Below are 22,803 nucleotides of genomic sequence, written 5' to 3' on the forward strand. Positions count from 1 at the left end.
CACGTCAAGGAAAGACTTCTCTCAAGAGGATCAGATGGTCCTAATCTTGTTAGGTCATTCACATAGTCCTTGCTGGCCTCTGGGGTTGTGCAGTTTGACCTGGCCAGAAATGACCTGCTGTTGTGGGTCCTTAGAGTACAGTATGTAGTGGATGGCCAAGTTAGCATTGCACTGTGACGTCATCAACCTGAGACCTGAGGTTCAAACCCTGCCAACCAAAGCCATGCCATTTCAATATTGTGGCATCAACCTACACTCTTAGAAAAAATATGATATCTATGACTAAAAAGGGTTATTTGGCTTTCCCAAATAAAGGAGAAATCCGTTTGGTTCCATGTAGAACCATTTTGATTACAGGTAGAACCCTTAGGGTTAATTGTATAATCTTTTCCACAGAGGGTTCAACATAGAACCCAAAAAGGGTTTTCCTATGGGGAGAGCCGCATAACTCTTTTGGAACCCTTTTTTCTATGAGTGTACTAAATATGTTTCAAGTTTTATTAGTCGTATATACGGGATACGCATGGTATATATTGTCTAACGAAATTCTTACTTGCAGGTTCCTTCTCGACAATGCAGCAACAATAAGAAATAACAAAAGATAAGAATATGAACATAAAGTAAATGGCTCAGTAGAATAGAATAAACATTTCAGTATAAGTATAATACAGGAAGGTACAATTTATAGTCCGATGTTTACATGTGTATTGGGAAAGGGGGATGGGGGCAGTGTATAAACTGAGCAGTAATAAGAGTCTGGTAGCATCAGTTGTGATTTGTGGGTGCGTGTGTGTGTGTGTGTGTGTGTGTGTGTGTGTGTGTGTGTGTGTGTGTGTGTGTGTGTGTGTGTGTGTGTGTGTGTGTGTGTGTGTGTGTGTGTGTGTGTGTGTGTGTGTGTGTGTGTGTGTGTGTGTGTGTGTGTGTGTGTGCTCGTGTGTGTGCTCGATGGAGCAGCAATAGTACTTGGAGAGGACCCGCCTTAGAAAGTAGAGACACTGTTGTTCCCTCTTGATAAGAGTGGTGGTGTTGTTGGTCCATGACATGTCCTCGGTGATGTGGAAACTGAGGAACCTAACTTGTGACTCTCTCCACTGCAGTCCCGTTGATGTGGATCGGGGCATGTTCCCTCCTCTGCTTCCTGAAGTAAACAATCAACCCTCGTTTGATTGTTTTGCTGATGTTGAGGGAGAGGTTTTGGTCATCACACCACAATGCCAGTTCACTTACCTCCTCCCTAAAGGTTGACTCGTCGTCGTTGGTTATCAGGCCTACAACCATGGTGTCATCAGCACACTTGATGGTGGAGTTGGTGTCGTGCAAAGCCACACAGTCGTAGGTGAACAGGGAGTACAGCAGAGGACTGAGGACACACCCCTGGGGGGCCCCTGTGTCAGTGTGGAGGAGGTGTTGTTGCCAATGCTCAAGCCTTATACGTTTTAAAAGCCAAGCAAAAAACTGAGACTACAGTATATTGCACATTTGTGCCTGTCAAATGTTCCCCTGAATCAACACCTACCCTTTCTGTTAATTACTATTACAGGGCTCCAGACTAACAGGTTCCCCTGAATCAACACCTACCCGTGGTGTTAATTACTTTTACAGGGCTCCAGACTAACAGGTTCCCCTGAATCAACACCTACCCTTAGTGTTAATTACTATTACAGGGCTCCAGTCTAACAGGTTCCCCTGAATCAACACCTACCCTTAGTGTTAATTACTATTACAGGGCTCCAGACTAACAGGTTCCCCTGAATCAACACCTACCCTTAGTGTTAATTACTATTACAGGGATCCAGACTAACAGGTTCCCCTGAATCAACACCTACCCTTAGTGTTAATTACTATTACAAGGATCCAGACTAACAGGTTCCCCTGAATCAACACCTACCCTTAGTGTTAATTACTATTACAGGGATCCAGAATAACATGATCCACTGGTGTCACTGGTGCCACTAACTTTTACAGTTGGTCATGAGTATTCATCTTATAAAATAATTCATAGTGCTTTATTAAGAAGTGTAATACATTGACTACTGAGGTATTCAATAAATAAGTTGTTTCTTCTATCACGTTCAAGTAGGAATTCACGATTAAAGATATTTTTATGTGCAACCTAATCCAGTGATTTTCATGCATTTTGTGTTTACAATTAGTCTATAGTTGCTATATTTTACTGTTAAAATAGACTCCAGAATTTACCGTTTTTTTTCAATAGAGATAAATTACATACGTAACTACGTATGTGTACTAACTAATATCACAGGCTAATTAATTTGAGGTTCAACACCTGAGGAGTTTGAAACTCAAAACACATTAACTAGATCGCTAACTCTAAATAGAATACCCACTGCTAGTAGTCATGGATATTCAAAGGCTCATTACAGATTAGTATAACAGAGAAATTGCACAAAAACCTTAAACATTTTTATTAAAAGGCTGCAGGCCATGTCACATTTTCATTGTTTTATTTTTATATACCAACAAATATTTTGGTGTGTCAATTTCGACCTGCCCACCCAACAAAAACATTGTCTAGCCCATCTGGCATTTGCCAGAATTGCCAGATGGCCAATCCGCCCCTGCTACTTTGTGTTGCTTTTTCCTTCATAATGTGAAGTTGTAGAAAGAAAGAATATGATGCATTTAGAAGTCTCATTACTTTTACAGTGAGCACTTCCTCTAGGGTTATTTTGTTTAGGTTATGAATTAGATATGGAGCCTACAGTGGAGGCAGTCTGAAAAATGAAAAACTAACCTTCAGAAAGGCAGAATGAACAAATAAAAAAGGGAGCTTTCCATTCTGATAGAAGAAGTTGTGTACTTAAAGATCAGTATTTAGTGGCGGCATTATCACATAAAATAGTTTCAGCTGTCAAAAACCTCTACACTCAAAAACGGCAATGTAGAATCTCAGATCTGTCAACCTATCGATCCTTGTCTGTCTTCTTGCTTCATCTTCGTCCTTTTAGAAAAGGAAGAAAACAGGAGGGCTCCATCTTGAATGAAAAGAAAAAAGAAAAGTTGTTCTTTAAAGCTGCATGACTTTAATAATTCAAGTGAAAGGGCTGTCTTTGCTAATTTTCACCCTGGATAAGAGAGGTGGTTTGTAGTGGGGAGGGGAGGGGGGGGGGGGGGGGGGGGGGGGGGTCAAGGAGCTCTTGGAGCAGAATTAATGTGCTTATGTGTGAGGGAGTTTATGCCCCTCTCTCTCTTCTCTTCCACTCCTCCTCACTCTCTCTTTCTCTCCCTCCTCTCCGCATTGCAGCAAACAATGCCAGCGCAGGACGAGGCTCCAGCAGCTGGCATGTCCTCAGGCTCTGGCACACTCCCGCTGTCACCTCCCATGGGACCTGTGTATGTGTGAGTGTGATGGGTGCCTGCGTGCGTATCTGTGAGCGTGCGTGCCTCAGTGTATGAATGTGTGTGAGTGTGTGTTTGCATTCAGATCTTGTCAGAGAAGTTGCTCTGCTGTTGGCGGGCCACAGATCACAGCAGCACAAACCAAGGACACCGTCTTTCTGGGTGTCAATGCAATCGAAAATTCCACAGACTCCCTGCTGGGTTCTGTAACTGCTTGGTTATTTACTTCCTTCCTGTCTTTTTCCCCTTAAGTGTCCTTGGTGTGCTGCGTGACTATGGGCAGGATTCTGCTTACCAGCTATGACCTACATACTGTACTCATCAGCAGATAGGAGGGAGGGAGAGAGAGTATGTTTAATCACAACCAGGAAGAAAAGAACAGGATTGGCTATTGCACTGTGACATCATCAACCTACACGTTGCATTGGCTGCCAAGGTCGATACCACACACACTCACTCGCAAACACATATTGTTACTTACTAAGAGAGCCATATAGCCTCACACACACATTCACTCATGCAAACACACACACACACACACACACACACACACACACACACACACACACACACACACACACACACACACACACACACACACACACCACCTCTTGAGCCACAGAGGACGAATGGGTAACTAATGAAGGAGAACATCAGAGCAAGACAGCAGAGCCAAAGAGGCTATGAAGTTTAATGGAAGGTCTCGGTGAGGTCATTAGTCAACAAAATGACTGTTCAACAAAGAATGAACAATGTCAACCACAAACATGTTCAATAATCACGTGCCCTCATTACAGTATTATCATTGCAATAGCTGTGCTCTTAGTCAATCACTGAGTCGTTTTGGTGCAATATTCAATAGCTACAGTATAATGTTATATACTGTATAATATTATACAGTGCATTCAGAAAGTATTCAAACCCCTTGACTTTTTACACATTTTGTTCCATTAAAGCCTTATTCTAAAATATATTTTTTCCCTCATCAATCTACACACAATACCCCATAATGACAATGTTTTTAGGAATTTTTGCACATTTATAAAAAATACAAAACAGAAACACCTTATTTAAATAAGTATTCAGACCCTTTGCTATGATATTCGAAATTGAGCTCAGGTGCATCTTGTTTCCATTGACCATTGAGATTCCATTGAGATGTTTCTTGATTTGAGTCTACCAGTGGTAAATTCAATTGATTGGACATGATTTGGAAAGTCTCTGAATGTCCTTGAATGGCCCAACCAGAACCCAATCAAACAACTCTGGAGAGACCTGAAAATAGCTGTCCCCCCCCCCCCCCCCCCCCATCCAACCTGACAGAGCTTGAGAGGAACCTGTTGTGGGGTGACAGGTAGCCTAGTGGTTAGAGCATTGGGCCAGTAATCGAAAGGTTGCTAGATCAAATCCCCGCGCTGACAAGGTAAAAATCTGCCGTTCTGCCCCTGAAAAAGCAGCTGTTCCATCATTGTAAATAATAGTTTGTTCTTAACTGACTTGCCTAGTTAAATTAAAAGAATGGGAGAAACTCCCCAAATTAAATGTGTGCCAAGCTTTTAGCGTCATAATCACTGCCAAAGTTGCAAAAATACTTACGTAAACCTAATATTTTATACATTTGCCAAAGAAATTATAAACCTGTTTTTGCTTTGTCATTATGGGATATTGTGTGTAGATTGATGAGGAGGAAAAAAACGATTTAATACATTTTATAACAAGGCTGTAACATATTATTGCTGTGTGATGCAGGCCTACTGTTCTGTGATATGACTTGATGTGATATAAAATTATATGACACGTACACCTGGGTCAACAGGAAGCTTATCATCCTGTGATGAAGTCATATCCTCGACCAAGTCAGATCATGCCAAGGCAGTAAAACTTGAACAGGAAATTAATAAAGCTGATGTTTAGTCAGTGAGCCAAGTTATTACATCCTACTGGTCAAGGTTAGGTTTAGATCTGGGAACATAATGTAGGCCATGGGCATACATGGAATGCAACTTGGATTCTAATCACCTTAAATTGATGCAGACAGTCATGTAGCCCTTCCCTGCAGTCAATGACCAAAAGCGTCCTCTGTGGCCTCATGGGTGGAATGTTATTAAAATGTTTCATCATTTCGTCATTAATATTTTACATTATTTATTTATTTAACTGTTATTTAACTAGGAAAGTCAGTAAAGAACAAATTCTTATTTACAATAACGGCCTACCAAATGGCAAAAGGCCTCCTGCGGGGACGGGGGCCTGGGATTAAAAATACAAAATAAATACAATATAAATATAGGACAAAACACACACCACAGCAAGAGAGAAAACACAACACTACATAAGAGAGACCTAAGACAACCACATAGCAAGGCAGCAACACATGACAACACAGCATGGTAGCAACACAAGATGACAACAACATGGTAGCAACACAACATAGCAGCAGCACAACATGGTAGCAGCACCTAACATGGTACAAACACTACTTGGCACAGACAACAGCACAAAGGGCAAGAAGGTAGAGACAACAATACATCACACAAACAACTGTCAGTAAGAGTGTCCATGATTGAGTCTTTGAATGAAGATATTGAGATAAAACTGTCCAGTTTGAGTGTTTGTTGCAGCTCGTTCCAGTCGCTAGCTGCAGCGAACTGAAAAGAGGAGCGACCCAGGAATGTGACTGGCAGAACGGGTGTTGTATGTGGAGGATGAGGGCTGCAGTAGATATCTCAGATAGGGGGGAGTGAGGCCTAAGAGGGTTTTATAAATAAGCATAAACCAGTGGATCTTGCGACGGGTATACAGAGATGACCAGTTTACAGAAGAGTATAGAGTGCAGTGATGTGTACTATAAGGAGCATTGGTGGCAAATCTGATGGCCGAATGGAAAAGAACATCTAGTCACTCGAGAGCACCCTTACCTGCCGATCTATAAATTATGTCTCTGTAATCTAGCATGGGTAGGATGGTCCTCTGAATTAGGGTTAGTTTGGCAGCTGGGGTGAAAGAGGAGCGATTACGATAGAGGAAACCAAGTCTAGATTTAACTTTAGCCTGCAGCTTTGATATGTGCTGAGAGAAGGACAGTGCACCGTCTAGCCATACTCCCAAGTACTTGTATGAGGTGACTACCTCAAGCTCTAAGCCCTCGGAGGTAGTAATAACACATGTGGGAGGAGGGGCATTCTTCTTACCAAACCACATGACCTTTGTTTTAGAGGTGTTCAGAACAAGGTTAAGGGTAGAGAAAGCTTGTTGGACACTAGGAAAGCTTTGTTGTTGAGCATTTAACAGAAAATCCGGGGAGGGGCCAAGTGAGTATAAGACTGTGTCGTCTGCATATAAATGGTAGAGAGAGCTTCCTACTGTCTGAGCTATGTTGTTGATGTAAATTGAGAAGAGCGTGGGGCCTAGGATCGAGCCTTGGGGTACTCCCTTGGTGACAGGCAGTGGCAGAGACAGCAGATTTTATGACTTTATACACTGCACTCTTTGAGAGAGGTAGTTAGCTAACCAGCCAAAAGACCCCTCAGAGACACCAATACTCCTTAGCCGGCCCACAAGAATGGAATGGTCTACCATATCAAAAGCTTTGGCCAAGTCAATAAAAATAGTTGCACAATATTGCTTAGAATCAAGGGCAATGGTGACATCATTGAGGACCTTTAAGGTTGCAGTGACACATCCATAACCTGAGCGGAAACCAGATGACATACCCGAGATAATACTATAGACATCAAGAAAGCCAGTCAGTTGATTATTGGCAAGTTTTTCCAACACTTTTGATAAACAAGGCAAAATAGATATAGGCCTATAACAGTTAGGATCAGCTTGATCTCACCCTTTAAATAAAGGACGCACCGTGGCTGCATTCCAAGAAATGGGAACCTCCCCAGAAAGGAGAGACAGGTCAAAAAGGTCAGACATAGGCTTGGCGATGATAGAGGCAGCAACCTTAGAGAAGAAAGGGTCTAAACCATCTGACCCAGATGTTTTTTTGGGGTCAAGTTTAAGGAGCTCCTTTAGCACCTCGGACTCAGTGACTGCCTGCAGGGACAAACTTTGTAGCGGGGCAGGGGGAAAAAGGGAAAGCATCGGGGATAGTTGCATTAGAAGGGGTGAGAGATGAGGAAATGTTGGACGGGCAAGGAGGCATGGCTGAGTCAAATAGGAGTCCTGACTTAATGAAGTGGTGATTAAAGAGCTCAGCTTTGTGCTTCTTGTCAGTAACAACATCATCATCAACATTAAGGGACATGGGCAGCTGTGAGGAGGAGGGTTTATTCTTCAGGTCTTTAACCATTTTCCAGAACTTCTTGGGGTTATACCCACAGAGAGAGAACTGTTCCTTAACGTAAGAGCTTAGGGCAGGTAGGGTACAGGCCGATGGTGATGGAGGACGATAACACCCAGCAACAGTCAATAAAGAGCTATTTGAAAGTTGAATGCTTAAAACCAGCAAATCAAATTGTTTGGGGACAGACTTGGTGGAGACAATCGAGCACTGAAAGTGATCCTTGGTAAAGATTGCTGACATCTGTCTTGCCAAAAAAGGTTATAACCAGAAAGGTTAACATCAGTATTCAAAACACTTTTCCTTAACCACGTCTCAGTAATGACCAACACATCTGGATTGGAGCTGTGAACCCACACTTTCAATTGATCCATTTTAGGTAATAAGCTTTTTATGTCTGGTGTTTCTATGTTTATAACAATTTTGTTATATTTCAGTCTTCTGTGATGTATATAAAGTGTAACATTGGGATGCAAACTCAAAATGTAATACATTTCAACTCTATATCTTACATAGTACAGGTGTATTATTTTTTAAGCCCATAACCATGTGTGTGATGTGTATACTTTTGTTTTCAAAGTAGATTTTTTTAAGACAACCAATAATCACTCTGTGTGACCCTGATTTAACCCACTACAGTATGAAAGGTTCAATGCAGTCGTTTTTAACTCAATATCAAATCATTTCTGGGTAATAATTAAGTACCTTACTGTGATTGTTTTCAATTAAAATGGTCAAAAAGAAACAATAATAGCTTCTTAGCAAAGAGCAATTTCTCAAGCAAGAATTTTTCCTGTACTGTCGAATGGTCTGAGTGAAGGGCCTAATTGGACGAGCCTAATGGATAAGTAACCTGGATAAGTAACCTGAAAACTAGCTGTTATTGGCAGAATGGTCTATTAACTTATACCGGCTGGTGATGTCACCAGGCAGGTCAAAACTCCGTTCTACCAATATTTTTAAACAGCTCTTATGCTAAAAGGGCATTATCATAATTTTTACAATTTACAGTATTATTCCAACCGCATAGTGTGGAAAAATATACTGTATAAAACATAGGAAGTCATGTTTTTGACTGCACTGGGCCTTTTAAGGTAATCTGTTATGTTTTTAATTAATAATTGTACACAAAATGATCATCTATTACCAAAGCTCCATGTTTTATGAAGTGGAGTAATATGTAGGTGTCTAAGTACATAGAAGTATCATTAACAAGAATATCTTCAGGGACAATAGGCAGTGTGCAGTTATGTAAATTCACTTGACTTTTCAAATGAATATGGAAATAAGGCAATGACTAACTACACTTATGTAATGCACTTTACACACAAAAGAACAGAAACACCTCCCAGATCGGATAAACTGATAAGTAACAGTAGAAGTGATGTACAGATAATTATCTGATCTGGTCTGGGACATAAGCTTCATTTACTCTGGAACTCCAGTATTTACTTCTCTTTACCACAAATCAATGCTGTGTTTTATTGTCTCATTTATATTGCACATTATAATGCGAGTTAGGTGGACTGCCAGTAAAATACTTTGTTTACCACACCTCTGTGATGCCCAACGATGGTCTCTGCTGGTTTGAGCTTGTTTGTCTGAGATGTGGGCAGTAGCTGGGGCACCCCAGTGCAGCGGTCATAATAAACGATGATTCACTGCATCTGCCAGCCATGCTACTCCTCCTTGCCCTGGGCCTCTTTGTAAGAGCTGACTCATTGGTCCACCATCACATTTATTTTATCAAACAAGGTCTGCAGCCTCTTGTAGTACCATATCTCCCTTTATTATGTATTGTATGCATTTTATGGATTTAAAATGGCTATGTGTATATATTTTTTTCTATATTATTTATGAGCTTGTACTTGATTCAGCAATGATGGGGAAACAGTAGGAAATTATGTTATGACATACTGTCTGTTTTGTGCTCATGTAGATGAATTGTAATGTGATAAAAGGAACATTTGGTGTCTGGTTCTAGTTAGTCACTGTTCCTTTTCTCTCCTTTTCACCAGGACTCAGGGCTCCAGCAGGAGGGCTTGTGGATATCTGATATGCCATTTGACTGGAGGTGTGCTGCAGTTTGCGGCACAGGGAGAAGAAAACATGCAGAAACGTAATCATGTGGCAAGGTCTAGTAAAGATCGGAAGGGTAAAATGCCTCCTCTAATAATACTCTGTGCAATTGGATAAAAGAGAGTATTCTAGAAAATCTCACCGCTGCCACTATTTCTCATTCCACCTAACACCGGACAGACAAAATGGAAGCCATTGCAGTTATAAAAATGCCCTTGAGATAGAAACAACACTTTTATACTTAATCACTTACTGGAATCCTAGTTTTCCTACTGTACTGTATGACTGAGGGAGTTGGCTGCCAGCTTAACACATTCTATTCTGCTGAACCAGGCTCAGGTTTGTGTGAGTTGGGTCAGTTCCCTGCCATAGTCCACACATTAAGATACTGAACCAGGGTCAGCCAGTCGTTGTGAATGAGGTCACTGGTGGTGATTGAAGTGATGCAAGCCTGCCACTCATACTTGTTTGCATTAGAGACTGATACTGGGGTTGCATGCCCATTCGGGAGATTCCATGCTTGTCATTCTGGGAATCAATGAGCCTCTGGATTGGGACCATGTCATTGCACAGCACAGTACATCAGGATATACAGTATCAGAACATACACACAGACAGAGAGAGAGAGGGTGAGAGAGAGAGAGTGAAGCAGAACAGTGGACGAGCAGTGCACAGAAACTCTTGACACAGGAAGGACACACATTAACAGCCCACTAACATAGACACCTTTGTTAATCCCATGAATGTAACGACAAGCTTTGACGAATCAATCTTAATGTTTTGAGACTGAGAAATAAGATGGATGAAAGATAAAAAGATGGGTAACTGGAGCAGGAGGTCAGAACTAATGCTTGTTGTCTACCTGGGCCAGGCCGGGAGAGACCAGGGAACACCCATGACATGAAAGCAGCAGCAGCTTCAAGCCTATCCTTGTTCTCTGTTTTGTGGGCGGTGCTACTAGCAACCAGCATGGGGGATGGATCACGTTCGGATGAATCATGTGCCAAGCAGATGCCAGGGAGACTTGTATTTTGTGTTAATCCTTCCTGGGTAGTCAAAGGCTTTTAGAAAAAAAAAGTTATCCTTTCATTGTTTTCTACAAAGTCATGAAGAGTTCTCATTTTTGAAGCACACAGATCTTTGTTAGATTGAAGTTGTTGTTGATAGTCAACAAACAAGCATGATGTTCATGAAACGTTTCATTGGCTGTATAAACTATATTTATGTTCTTCTTATGGTTTTACATTCATGACTGAATGTTATTGTCTAATTATACATGACTACTGCTATGCTAGGTTTTGGGACAGACGTAATAAGATATTACACAGCCTCATGCCATCATAAGGGCTACCTCGTTAACTTTAGTGACCTAATTTCCTATTCACAATGCCATGGTGTCATTTGGTATGTTGAGAATGTTTGTAAACTAGGTGTTGGCATGACTTGAGAATTCACTGCGCTGTGTAGCCTGGTACAGTTTGGACTGTTCATGCCACACTACACAGACAAGGCACAGACCTGACGAACAAGATCACCCTGTTGAGAGGGCATACGGGTTCCTTCTCTCTATAACAACAAAGCAAGCAGGTTGCATCACTCAGCTGGGTGCTATTGGTGGAGGTGTGCGAGGTAGGTTAAACACACAGTGTGAAGTGCTATGGAATGTTTTTGTCTGAAAGGTGATTAAGTACATATTTGAACAAGGATGTAGGTCACCAGTCACATCAGAAAAAAAGATTTGGTGACATCCATTGCTGTAACATTGAAAATAAGTTATCAATCTGTTTTTGGCCACTGTGCCCATCTGGTCAAAAAAAATATCCCAATGCCCCAGGGCAGTGATTGGGGACATTGCTCTGTGTAGTGACGTCTTTCGGAAGGGGCGTTAAACGGGTGTCCTGACTCTCTTTGGTCACTAAAGATCCCATGGCACTTATCATAAGAGTAGGGTTGTTAACCCCGGTGTCCTGGCTAAATTCCCAATCTGGCCCTCATACCATCATGGCCACCTAATTATCCCCAGCTTCCAATTGGCTCATTCATCCCACCTCCTCTCTCCTGTAACTATTCCCCAGGTCGTTGCTGTAAATGAGAATGTGTTCTCAGTCAACTTACCTGGTAAAATAGGGGTTAAATAAAACATTTAATAAATAAAAGACAATTGCTGACACTCCAAGATTGTGTGTTTGGTAAAAATATGTGTGATAGCTGACTAGGAGCCCTAGTCCATCAGCCCAATCTCTATCTAAAAAAGATAAGGATTGTCACACACACACACACACACACACACACACACACACACACACACACACACAAACACAACACACACACTTCTATGACAACACAATGCAGTCTACAATCTCACCTAAATGGTATTTCACAACTTTGATGATACCATTGTTTTCTTAAAGGAACCCTACAAACTATGTTACTATTGTTTGTTTTCTCCTCCCCATGTTGACTCACCACAAATACCACCTGGTTCATTCTTCTCTTCCAGAAAACCTGCATTTCTGTCATTCCTCTGTATCCACAGCTGCTCCCTGCAAGTTTCAAGTTTTAATGTCACATGCACAAGTACAGTGTAATGCCCTTCTTGCAGCTCCAAACCCAACAATGCAGTGATCAATATCAATGTAGCACTAAAAATAACAGGGTAGAACAAAAACACGAGAAATAAAAATAAGAAGAACACGAGAAAGAAGCTACAGTGCCTTCAGAAAGTATTCACATTTCTTGACTTTTTCCACATTTTGTTGTGTTACAGCCTGAACCGCATAATGCCAAATTGGAATTATGTTTTTAAAAATGTTAATAAAATTAATAAAAAAAGAAAAAGCTGAAATGTCTTGAGTCAATAAGTATTCAACCCCTTTGTTATGGCAAGCCTAAATAAGTTTAGGAAGTCACTGACCTCTTATCGTTGCCGGTGAACAGGCCTACCACCGTCGTGTCGTCAGCAAAATGATGGTTTTGGGGGTGTGAACAGGGAGTACAGGAGGGGACTAAGCACACACCCCTGTGGGGCCCTAGTGTTGAGGGTCAGTATGGCGGAGGTGACGTTGCCTATCCTCACCATCTGGGGTCGGCCCGTCAAGAAATCCAGGATCCAGTTGCAGAGGAAGGTGTTCAGTCCCAGGGTCCTAAGCTTGCAGAGAGGTTAGTTAGGCAGGTTTTAGGCTCTTTTATGCTAAACTAACGTTAGGTTAGTTATTAAGTAACATTCCTGTGCATCTTACACATGGTTTCCAATTGTCATAACGTGACGTTCTAAATCTGGGTATACAGAACATACATTGAGCAAAGGTTTAGTAACATCTAGAACTTTCTGTTTACTCTCTCTGAAATTCTTGCATATATTACTTCTACTTGGCTGTGTTATGGTTGCTCTGGGAGCATTATTGGGTTTTTACTATACTTGCTTAACTGCCTCCAATCCCCTCATTCCATTCCCCTGTAAACAAACACACTCCCCAGCCAGCCAGCGCCAGCCACCAAGGCCCTGATTATCAGTCCTGATGTTGCTCTGTCTCGCTGAGATCCATTCAACAGACTGTCTAAATATAGCCATGGTGGACCAGGCAGGATGGGACTTGTGAACTTGTTTTCTTTGGACAGTTGCAGCAGTGTTTTTGTTTTAGTCGCTGGTGACATACAGTAGCCTAAACAGGATAAATGTTTTTACCAGACACTTGGCAAGAGACCTGGGGACTGTGGTGGATGGTTAACACTTTCGTTATCTTACCATTGCACTGGTCAACAGGTGTACATTTGAGATAGACCACTGCAGTTTCCCACATTTTTGAAGCTATATTTTTCAGTTTGCCTGTCAAGTCTATAGGAAATGTTTGGTAGAGAGCTAAATGTAGTGACAAGAACATTCCATCTGACTGAAAGGAAATGGTGTCTCTTGCGATGTATGAGTTAGAGGTTTTAAATGATTTTGCTTTCATAAGGTAAAAGGTCATATCAATTTATCATAACCACAGGGTTACTGTACTGCACATTCTGTACGAACAAAAACCTGCTGTGGTCTCAATGTGCACATCTTGAAAGTGAGTTTGAGAGCCGGTTGATTGGAAGAATACGTCTCATAGCTAAAACCCATGTCACTCCACTGAGGCCCTCACAACCACACACCTCTCACACAGACCCCTCCCTCGTTTCCTAAAGTCCCTGTCACTTGTGGCTGTTGAGTTCATCTGTCAGAACTGCTTCCCCGGCCCAGAATCCCCCTCTACTGTCCCTCAGAGGAACCAGTAAGACACAACACAACATAGCAACACATATAGTTGGTACCATACTAGACTGTAAATACGTATGTGTGCGTATGGGAGATGGCTATTTTTAGTGTTGACTGACCCTATTTTGTGATCTTTGTGTTTTTACAGAGCTTTCTTATCTAGAACAACAGCTCTACTAACTCCAGTTTGTTCCGGTATTGAGTTCATGATTCAAGGACCGGTTAACAATAGCCCTGTGTCCTACTGGGACATCCCATCAAACAAAAACGGAAGCACCCATGTGAATACAATGTGATGCACATAATATTAGTGTTGTAGAAGACTGCAATTCCTGGGCAGTAAATGTACATACAGATGTAGGATCTTAATTTGATCACTCTTTTTTTGCTGAGAATTTTCCTTGTAGTGTATTTGAGGTTTTAAAAGGCTTCTAAAGTTTGTAATTTCCAGTTTAAAATGTCAGACTTGATTTGTCCTAATGAAAAACAAAAATGTTCAGTTAATTATAATCCACATAATAATTCACAATTCCTGTTGCTGCAGGATTCTTTTCTTGCTGTAGCAAACTGGCTCAAATTAAGATCCTACATCTGTAATGACAATAGAAAACAATACAATACACAATATACAGAAGATTCTATTTACGTCTGGACGTACAATCTTTGCTTGTAAACAACTTTGAAGCCCTGATGATGGCCTTCAGCAAATTAATGTCCATCAAGGGGTAAATAATGTTGTTTTGATCAAAGAGAAATAGCTATGTTCATTTTAGGAATATGTGAGGGAAATGCATTAGTGATTCTTCAGTACTTTCAGCAACCTGAAAATGTCTGCTAGAACTGTTGAGATTAAATTCAGAAGTTTTGCATTCCTTAGAACCACCATAATATGTCTGGAAATAAAAAATGCATTTGAAGACCAAATATTTATCCCCAGACTTGAATAAAAATGTTCCTTTTGTGAGTCTCAAACAGCATAGGCTAATCACAGGGCATTATTCAATCACTATTTAAAGGCCCAGTGCAGTCGAAATTCTGTTTTTCCTGTGTTTTGTATCATATTGTACAACAGCTGATGAAACTAACACTGTAAAAGTGTGAATAAATTTGATCCGTGTTATTTCCTGATAGTTGCTGGTTGAAAATACAATCTATCAGGGTGGAGTTTTTTGCTTGCCTGGTGACATCATCATTTAATGTAGACCAATAACAAAGAGAGTTCCAAACCTCAAATTCTGTTGCTTAAGAAATAGGTCTAGATTCGATCAGATCAAGTGTTAACTAGCAATAGCAGACACCCACATAGAGGATAGAGGGCCGGCTCTGGAGACAAAATGTCGCTTAGGGCCCCCAAAAGTAAACTTATGTCGACCACTTATGTCGCTTATGCCTGGAACCGGCCCTGGGCGGGGCTGTATGCCTTATGATTAGCGAGTCGTGGTGTGATCATAACAACATACAGGAACTCAAGTCCTTTTGTTCACCTGACCTAGAATTCCTTACAATCAAATGGTGACCGCATTATCTACCAATAGGAATTTTCTTCGATTATAATCACAGCCTTGTATACCCCCCCCCCCCCCCCCCAAGCAGACACCTCGACGGCCCTGAAAGAACTTCATTGGACTCTATGTAAACTGGAAACCACATATCCTGAGGCTGCATTGTTGCTGGGGATTTTAACAAGGCTAATCTGAAAACAAGGCTCCTTAAATTTTATCAGCATATCGAATGCGCGACCCGGGCTGGTAAAAATTCTGGATCTTTGTTACTCTAACATCCGCGACGCAAACAAAGCCTTCCCTCGCCCTCCTTTCAGGAAAATCTGACCACGACTCCATTTTGTTGCTCCCAGCCTATAGACAGAAACTAAAACAGTAAACGCCCGTGCTCAGGTCTGTTCAACGCTGGTCCGACCAATCTGATTCCATGCTTCAAGATTGCTTCGATCACGTGGACTGGGATATGTTCCGGATAGCATCGGACAACAACATTGATGTATACGCTGATTCGGTGAGCGAGTTTATTAGCAAGTGCATCGGTGATGTTGTTCCCATGGTGACTATTAAAACCTTCCCCAACCAGAAACCGTGGATTGATGGCAGCATTCGCGCAAAACTGAAAGCGCGAACCACTGCTTTTAATCATGGCAAGGCGACCAGAATCATGACCGAATACAAACAGTGTAGCTATTCCCTCCGCAAGGCAATCAAACAAGCTAAGTGTCAGTATAGAGACAAAGTAGAGTCGCAATTCAACGGCTCAGACACGAGACGTATGTGGCAGGGTCAACAGTCAATCACGGAGTACAAAAAGAAAACCAGCCCCACCGCAGACACGGATGTCTTGCTCCCAGACAAACTAAACAACTTTTTTGCTCGCTTTGAGGACAATACAGTGTCACTGACACGGCCCGCTACCAAATCCTGCAGGCTCGCCTTCAACGCAGCCAACATTAGTAAAACATTTCAACGTGTTAACCCTCTCAAGCCTGCCGGCCATTACGGCATCCCTAGCCGCGTCCTCAGAGCATGCGTAGACCAGCTGGCTGGTGTGTTACGGACATATTCAATCAATCCCTATCCCAGTCTGCTGTCCCCACATGCTTCAAGAGGGCCACCATTGTTCCTGTTCCCAAGAAAGCTAAGGTAACTGAGATAAACGACTATCGCCCGTAGCACTCACTTCCGTCATCATGAAGTGCTTTGAGAGGCTAGTCAAGGATCATATCACCTCCACCCTACCTGACACCCTAGACCCACTCCAATTTGCTTACCGCCCCAATAGGTCCACAGACGACGCAATTGCAATCACTCTGCACACTGCCCTAACCCATCTGGACAAGAAGAATACCTATGTAAGAATGCTGTTCATCGATTACAGCTCAGCATTTAACACCATAGTACCCTCCAAACTCATCATTAAGCTCGAGACCCTGAGTCTCGACCACGCCCTGTGCAACTGGGTCCTGGACTTTCTGACGGGCCGCCCCCAGGTGGTGAGGGTAGGAAACAACATCTCCACCCCGCTGATCCTCAACACTGGGGCCCCACAAGGGTGCGTTCTCAGCCCTCTCCTGTACTCCCTGTTCACCCATGACTGCGTGGCCATGCACGCCTTCAACTCAATCATCAAGTTTGCAGACGACACTACAGTGGTAGGCTTGATTACCAACAATGACGAGGCGGCCTACAGGAAGGAGGTGAGGGCCCTCGGAGTGTGGTGTCAGGAAAATAACCTCACACTCAATGTCAACAAAACAAAGGAGATGATTGTGGACTTCAGGAAACAGCAGAGGGAGCAGCCCCCTATCCACATCGATGGGACAGTAGTGGAGAAGGTGGAAAGTTTTAAGTTCCTCGGCGTACACATCACGGACAAACTGAAATGGTCCACCCACACAGACAGCGTGGTGAAGAAGGCGCAGCAGCGCCTCTTCAACCTCAGGAGGCTGAAGAAATTTGGCTTGTCACCAAAAACACTCACAAACTTTTACAGATGCACAATCGAGAGCATCCTGTCGGGCTGTATCACCGCCTGGTACGGCAACTGCTCCGCCCACAACCGTAAGGCTCTCCAGAGGGTAGTGAGGTCTGCACAACGCATCACTGGGGGCAAACTACCTGCCCTCCAGGACACCTACACCACCCGATGTCACAGGAAGGCCAAAAAGATCATCAAGGACAACAACCACCCGAGCCACTACCTGTTCACCCCGCTATCATCTAGAAGGCGAGGTCAGTACAGGTGCATCAAAGCTGGGACCGAGAGACTGAAAAACAGCTTCTATCTCAAGGCCATCAGACTGTTAAACAGCCATCACTAACATTGAGTGGCTGCTGCCAACATACTGACTCATCTCTAGCCACTTTAATAATTAAAAATTGGATGTAATAAATGTATAACCAGTCACTTTAAACAATGCCACTTTATATAATGTTTACATATCCTACATTACTCATCTCATATGTATATACTGTACTCTATACCATCTACTGCATCTTGCCTATGCCGTTCGGCCATCGCTCATCCATATATTTATATGTATATATTCTTATTCATTCCTTTACACTTGTGTGTATAAGGTAGTTGTTGTGAAATTGTTAGATATTACTGCACGGTCGGAACAAGAAGCACAAGCATTTCGCTACACTCGCATTAACATGTGCTAACCATGTGTATGTGACCAATAAAATTTGATTTGATTTGAGGGGATGGTTCGGCGGTGTCAGAGGTTAAACGAAGGTAGAACTGGATTGAAGCCATTAAATTAAATCTGTGAGCAGCTGCTCTTGCGATCATTGTCATGAAGCCACACCCACCCATTCAGAACAAGAAAGTGTAGGCTATATAAAAAATAATTACGCTCAAATTGAAAAATCTATCAACTAAATAATCGAGGTGTAGATTACATCTCACATTCCAGTGTTTCAACTTATAAAAAAGGCTGCATGGGATTTGTTAATGCGACTCCGTGCAGCCAATGGCAACGTCCACTTTAGGTGTAATGCCAGGAGCCACTTGTGGATTTGACAGATATAATGCAGTTCCACCTCCAATACCATCAAAACAACTGCTTTACGGATGTTAGCTAAAGCGGATCTGAAGCCATTTTTGTTTCTTTCTGACCATTTTAATGGAAAACTACTACAGTAAGGTATTAGTTGTTTCCTAGAAATTATTTGATATTGAGATAAAAACGGCTGCATTGGGCCTTTAATATGCTTGACTGCCCTTCACACAGAGATATAATACTGGTCTGCTGAGAGGTTCAAACACAGCTGATATTGCGGGCATATGGGACTGGAAATCCCAGAAGGCATTGGTAGGGGCGTGCCATCGTGGTAGTTGAAGGGATGGGGTGGGAGGGTATAGGGAGCTGAGCCTCCTGCATATCTGATGAGAGTGGAGAACAGAAGGTTTGGGGGTTATGGAGAGGGGGGGGGGGGGTCAGGGAGGGGAGGGGAGGGGGTCAGGCATGGGGATGATGGAAACCCACAACAAAGAGACACAAAGACAAGCCTCGACCTTGAGCTTACAAATTGCACACGCTCGCCCGCAGGGGGGAAAGCGGGAGTCACCCTAACCCTGACCCTGTCTCTGCCAATGACAATGGCCCATAAGTGGTCCTCATTACTTCTCATGTGGTCTCCATTTCATATCACGCCTTTCAAGATCAAAATGTCCCTAGAAGACGACCCTGGAGAAAACAATTTCAAGTTAAAAGGGCTTGCGTGATTCATAAGATGGTTAGTCAACTGGTCAACTGCTTACGGCTTGTCTCCCAAAAACCATAAACGATATTGAAAAACTATACCCTCAACTTGTTCTTGGTTGTTTCTCTATACAGTAGTGTCTACTAACAGTTTTGGTGGCAGTCTTCAAAAGCTTCCATTTACTGAGGGAAAGGAGTACACCAAATGTGTCACTTAACCCTCGACCCTGACAGAGCCGCAAAAATAAACCTAATTTCCAGCTATTTAGATTGGGAGAGCAACCTCTCCAGGGAGATAATAGATGTTGTAATCACCAAGGGAAACCAAACTGTTGCTGTGGCAACCAGGCCTGACATGGGAAAACCCATTACTGAAAATAGGACTTGGAAGAAAAGTAGACATTTTTGTGAGGGCGGTATACATTGTGTGTCAAATATGATTTTAAAAGGTTATGAGGTTGAATATCCAATGTGAAAAAATACCCGTGTGGCACAGTGGTCTAAGGCACTGCATCACAGTGCAAGAGGTGTCACAACAGTCTCTGGTTCAAATCCAGAATGTAACACATCTGGCTGTGATTGGGAGTGCCATAGGGTAGTGCACAATTGGCCCAGTGTAGGCTGTCATTGTAAATAATAATTTGTTCTTAACTGACTTGCCTAGTTAAATAAAGGTTACTTTTTTATTATTACGTAGTTGTTTGTCAAGGATCAGTTGGAAAACATGGAATTTACCGTGTTGTATGTTGCGTTTAGTGTACCATCTTCAACAGGAAGTCATAGCATCAACATACAATTATGTGTTTGCTTGGGTGTTCAGGCAGACCAGGGACTGTGGTTTGTGGTGGCACAGAGGAAGAGGACATTCTATCACTGAGACAGACAGGCAGGAGACATGCAAATCAGATGACCTTTAAATGGACCATGATGATATCAAAGATAGAAATGACGTAAATGTTTTTCTCTCTCCACTGGAACTTCTAACAAGCTTCCGTTGTTGATGTGTAACTTAAATGCAGATTTCCATAAAAGGGAAAAACATTCTAGATTAACTGGAGCACTGCACATGAATAACATAATAGTTCAAAATGATAATGAGGTACTGTATACCATGAACATTGGCACATATATGGCAGTTGATAAGCAGGAGCCAAAAAATGTGCATTGTAACAATTAGTTTTAAATGTTGGATATTAACTTGTGGTGAGTTTAAACTAAATCAATAGGATTAGCAATGGTTCAACTGTGACTGTGAGCATACACCACAAACTTTATCTTCCTCGTACTCCATAGGGTCAAATCAGCTCAACTCTCCTGGGCACCCAACGCCACCATCCATAAAAAGACAGTCCCTTCCACTTCACCCTTCCTCCGTATTTCATTCTCTTGGCGGTTGGTTCCTAATTGCAGTATTAGCTATATTTAGCCCTGGCTGTCCCCCCAGCACTTAATCTGCCCGTTTCTCTCTCTCCCTCTCTCTCTCTCTCTCTCTCTCTCTCTCCCTCCATTGGCTAATTGTGGAGTGGGGTATGTGGCCTGACTGTGACGTGATCCTTTGAACTCTGTCATGGCTGAGTCGGAACTCAGAACCTTTATTCAGATCTTGTCATGTCAGAGGCTTGGAACTGGAATGAGCTGTGCAGAAAGTGTTGAGTGAGTCTGTCTGCAGAGACTTGTTAGAAGGGGTCAAGAAGGGTTCAAGAGCAGGAGTGGAGGGGTCAATTGGAGGGTGGGGGCACCTCTAATAATAATATAAATAAATCAATAAAACATTAAGGAAACATTACGAGCTGTATTTGCCAAAAAGATGACATATTGGAAAAACGTCTTGACCCATGGTGCATTGTGCATCAAATTTCGATGGGCTCTATATAAGGCTCAGCCCCAACTCCCCAGCCTCCAATCATGTTTTTCCTTCCATGACAATGTACGTTAATTAATTGACTCCTACACAGTGTCCCTATGACGTGTATTCCTTGAGCCCTTCCTGTCCTTGTCCTCCCGGCTCTGTGTTTTCCTCCTATCAGGTGCCAGGCTTCAGGTGGGGACCCAGGTGACCTGTGGTGGTGTGTAGGGTTTAACTCTGTGATGTCAGAAGCTCAGTATGTCAGAAGAAAAGGAGCCCAGGTTGGCTGCAGACAGACCTGCTCTAAATAAAGCTCAGGTCAACCTGCCTGCACGTAGCATTGGTGCTGAAATGGTGTCCTTGATAAGTGAAATGTTGGCATACTGCCTTTAGAGGTATCTTCTTGCTGTTGAACAGGCTAATTGGAATGTTCGCTATATATTTTGAGTATCTTCCAAGAAATTCTGTCATTTTGGAGTTGAAGTCTGTCCAGAATTAAGCAAACACTCACAGTGGGAGAGGGTGCTAGCTAGCATAAGCACAATAATATTCTCCCAGTGGGGAATAGGGCCAATGCCTGTGAGAGAGGAAAGGAGATGATGAGTCCCGAGAGGCAAGGTGACTCAGATGGACAGCAATACAAAACATGTTTGCCTGTGTTCCTATTGCTCTCTTTCTCACGCACGCACGCACGCACGCACGCACGCACGCACGCACGCACGCACGCACGCATACATCTCCAATTTGGGTCCTTTTCATTCTAAATATACAGGTCTGAGACTGAGATCCATCAAAATAGCTGTTTTCTTCCTCATCACATTACAATGTGTGATGCAAACCACAAATGCAAAGAACACCTCAACACCGAGAACACTACACTAACAATATAATTACAGGGCCGTTAATTTGGGTTGCTCGGGTGCGTATACGAAAGACTGTGATAATTGAGCCTTGCGAGCCTGGGATGCTACAGTGGAAGAGTGGAAGACAATGAGGATAGTGTGTGGCCATGTGGGATGGAGAGAAGGAGACAGACAGGCGAGTGGATGACAGACCTGTGGATTCCCTCCCCCCAGGTGTGACACACAAAGGGGCTCTTGTGGAGGAGTACAAGAGCTCTGCAGTAGGCTGCAATTACATGGAGGAGAGAGAGAGAGAGAGAGACAACAGAGAGGGAGACAGAGAGAGAGACAGGGAGAGAGAGAGACCGAGAGAGTGAGAGAAGGGAGTGAGGGAGTGAGAGAAGGGAGAAGTAGACAGAGAAGGAGATAGAAATTGAGGGGGAGAGAGAGACAAGGAGGAAAAGGAGGGAAGCAGAAGTGATTGAGAGATAAGATATGAGAGGTAGAGGGAGAGAAGGAAGAGAGAGAGAGAGAAAAGGAGGAAAAGGAGGAGAGGAACAGAGCAATGTAGTGCCGGCTCAGAGATAGAGAGACACAGCTAGGCAGTGAAAGAGAAAAATAGGAGAAAATGGTTGAGACAGAGATGGGAAAAGAGCTTTTCAAAGATTTGGAGAGATAAGAAGATGAGGGATAGGGGCATATGGGAGAGAAGACAGAGAGAGAATCCACTAGCAGACAAATACTGGGCAGCAGGGGACAATCGTCAGCCAAATGCATAGGACTGGGGACAAACACTGTCAAAAATGAAAAGCTTTGTCATTGTCAATATTAATGATGTTTACCATTTCTTTGATAAATCATTTATCCCTTGTACTTATGGAATATGTACAAAATGCATTCTCATTTTTAATTATTTATTTATTGTTT

The 22,803-nt window shown here is 42.6% G+C and overlaps 1 long non-coding RNA gene across 1 annotated transcript; it reads right to left on the reverse strand.

The window, feature by feature from the left end:
* Nucleotides 1–2,443: 2,443 nt before the first annotated feature.
* LOC139567849 (uncharacterized) lies at nucleotides 2,444–12,869 on the reverse strand. Its single transcript, XR_011673471.1, has 3 exons — nucleotides 12,645–12,869; nucleotides 12,197–12,273; nucleotides 2,444–2,996 (listed from the first exon to the last, which is right to left on the reverse strand). It is a non-coding gene; the product is annotated as an uncharacterized lncRNA (long non-coding RNA).
* Nucleotides 12,870–22,803: the final 9,934 nt, after the last annotated feature.

The sequence above is a fragment of the Salvelinus alpinus genome, chromosome 1 (assembly GCF_045679555.1).
Source record: "Salvelinus alpinus chromosome 1, SLU_Salpinus.1, whole genome shotgun sequence".
In the NCBI taxonomy this organism is placed as follows: domain Eukaryota; kingdom Metazoa; phylum Chordata; class Actinopteri; order Salmoniformes; family Salmonidae; genus Salvelinus; species Salvelinus alpinus.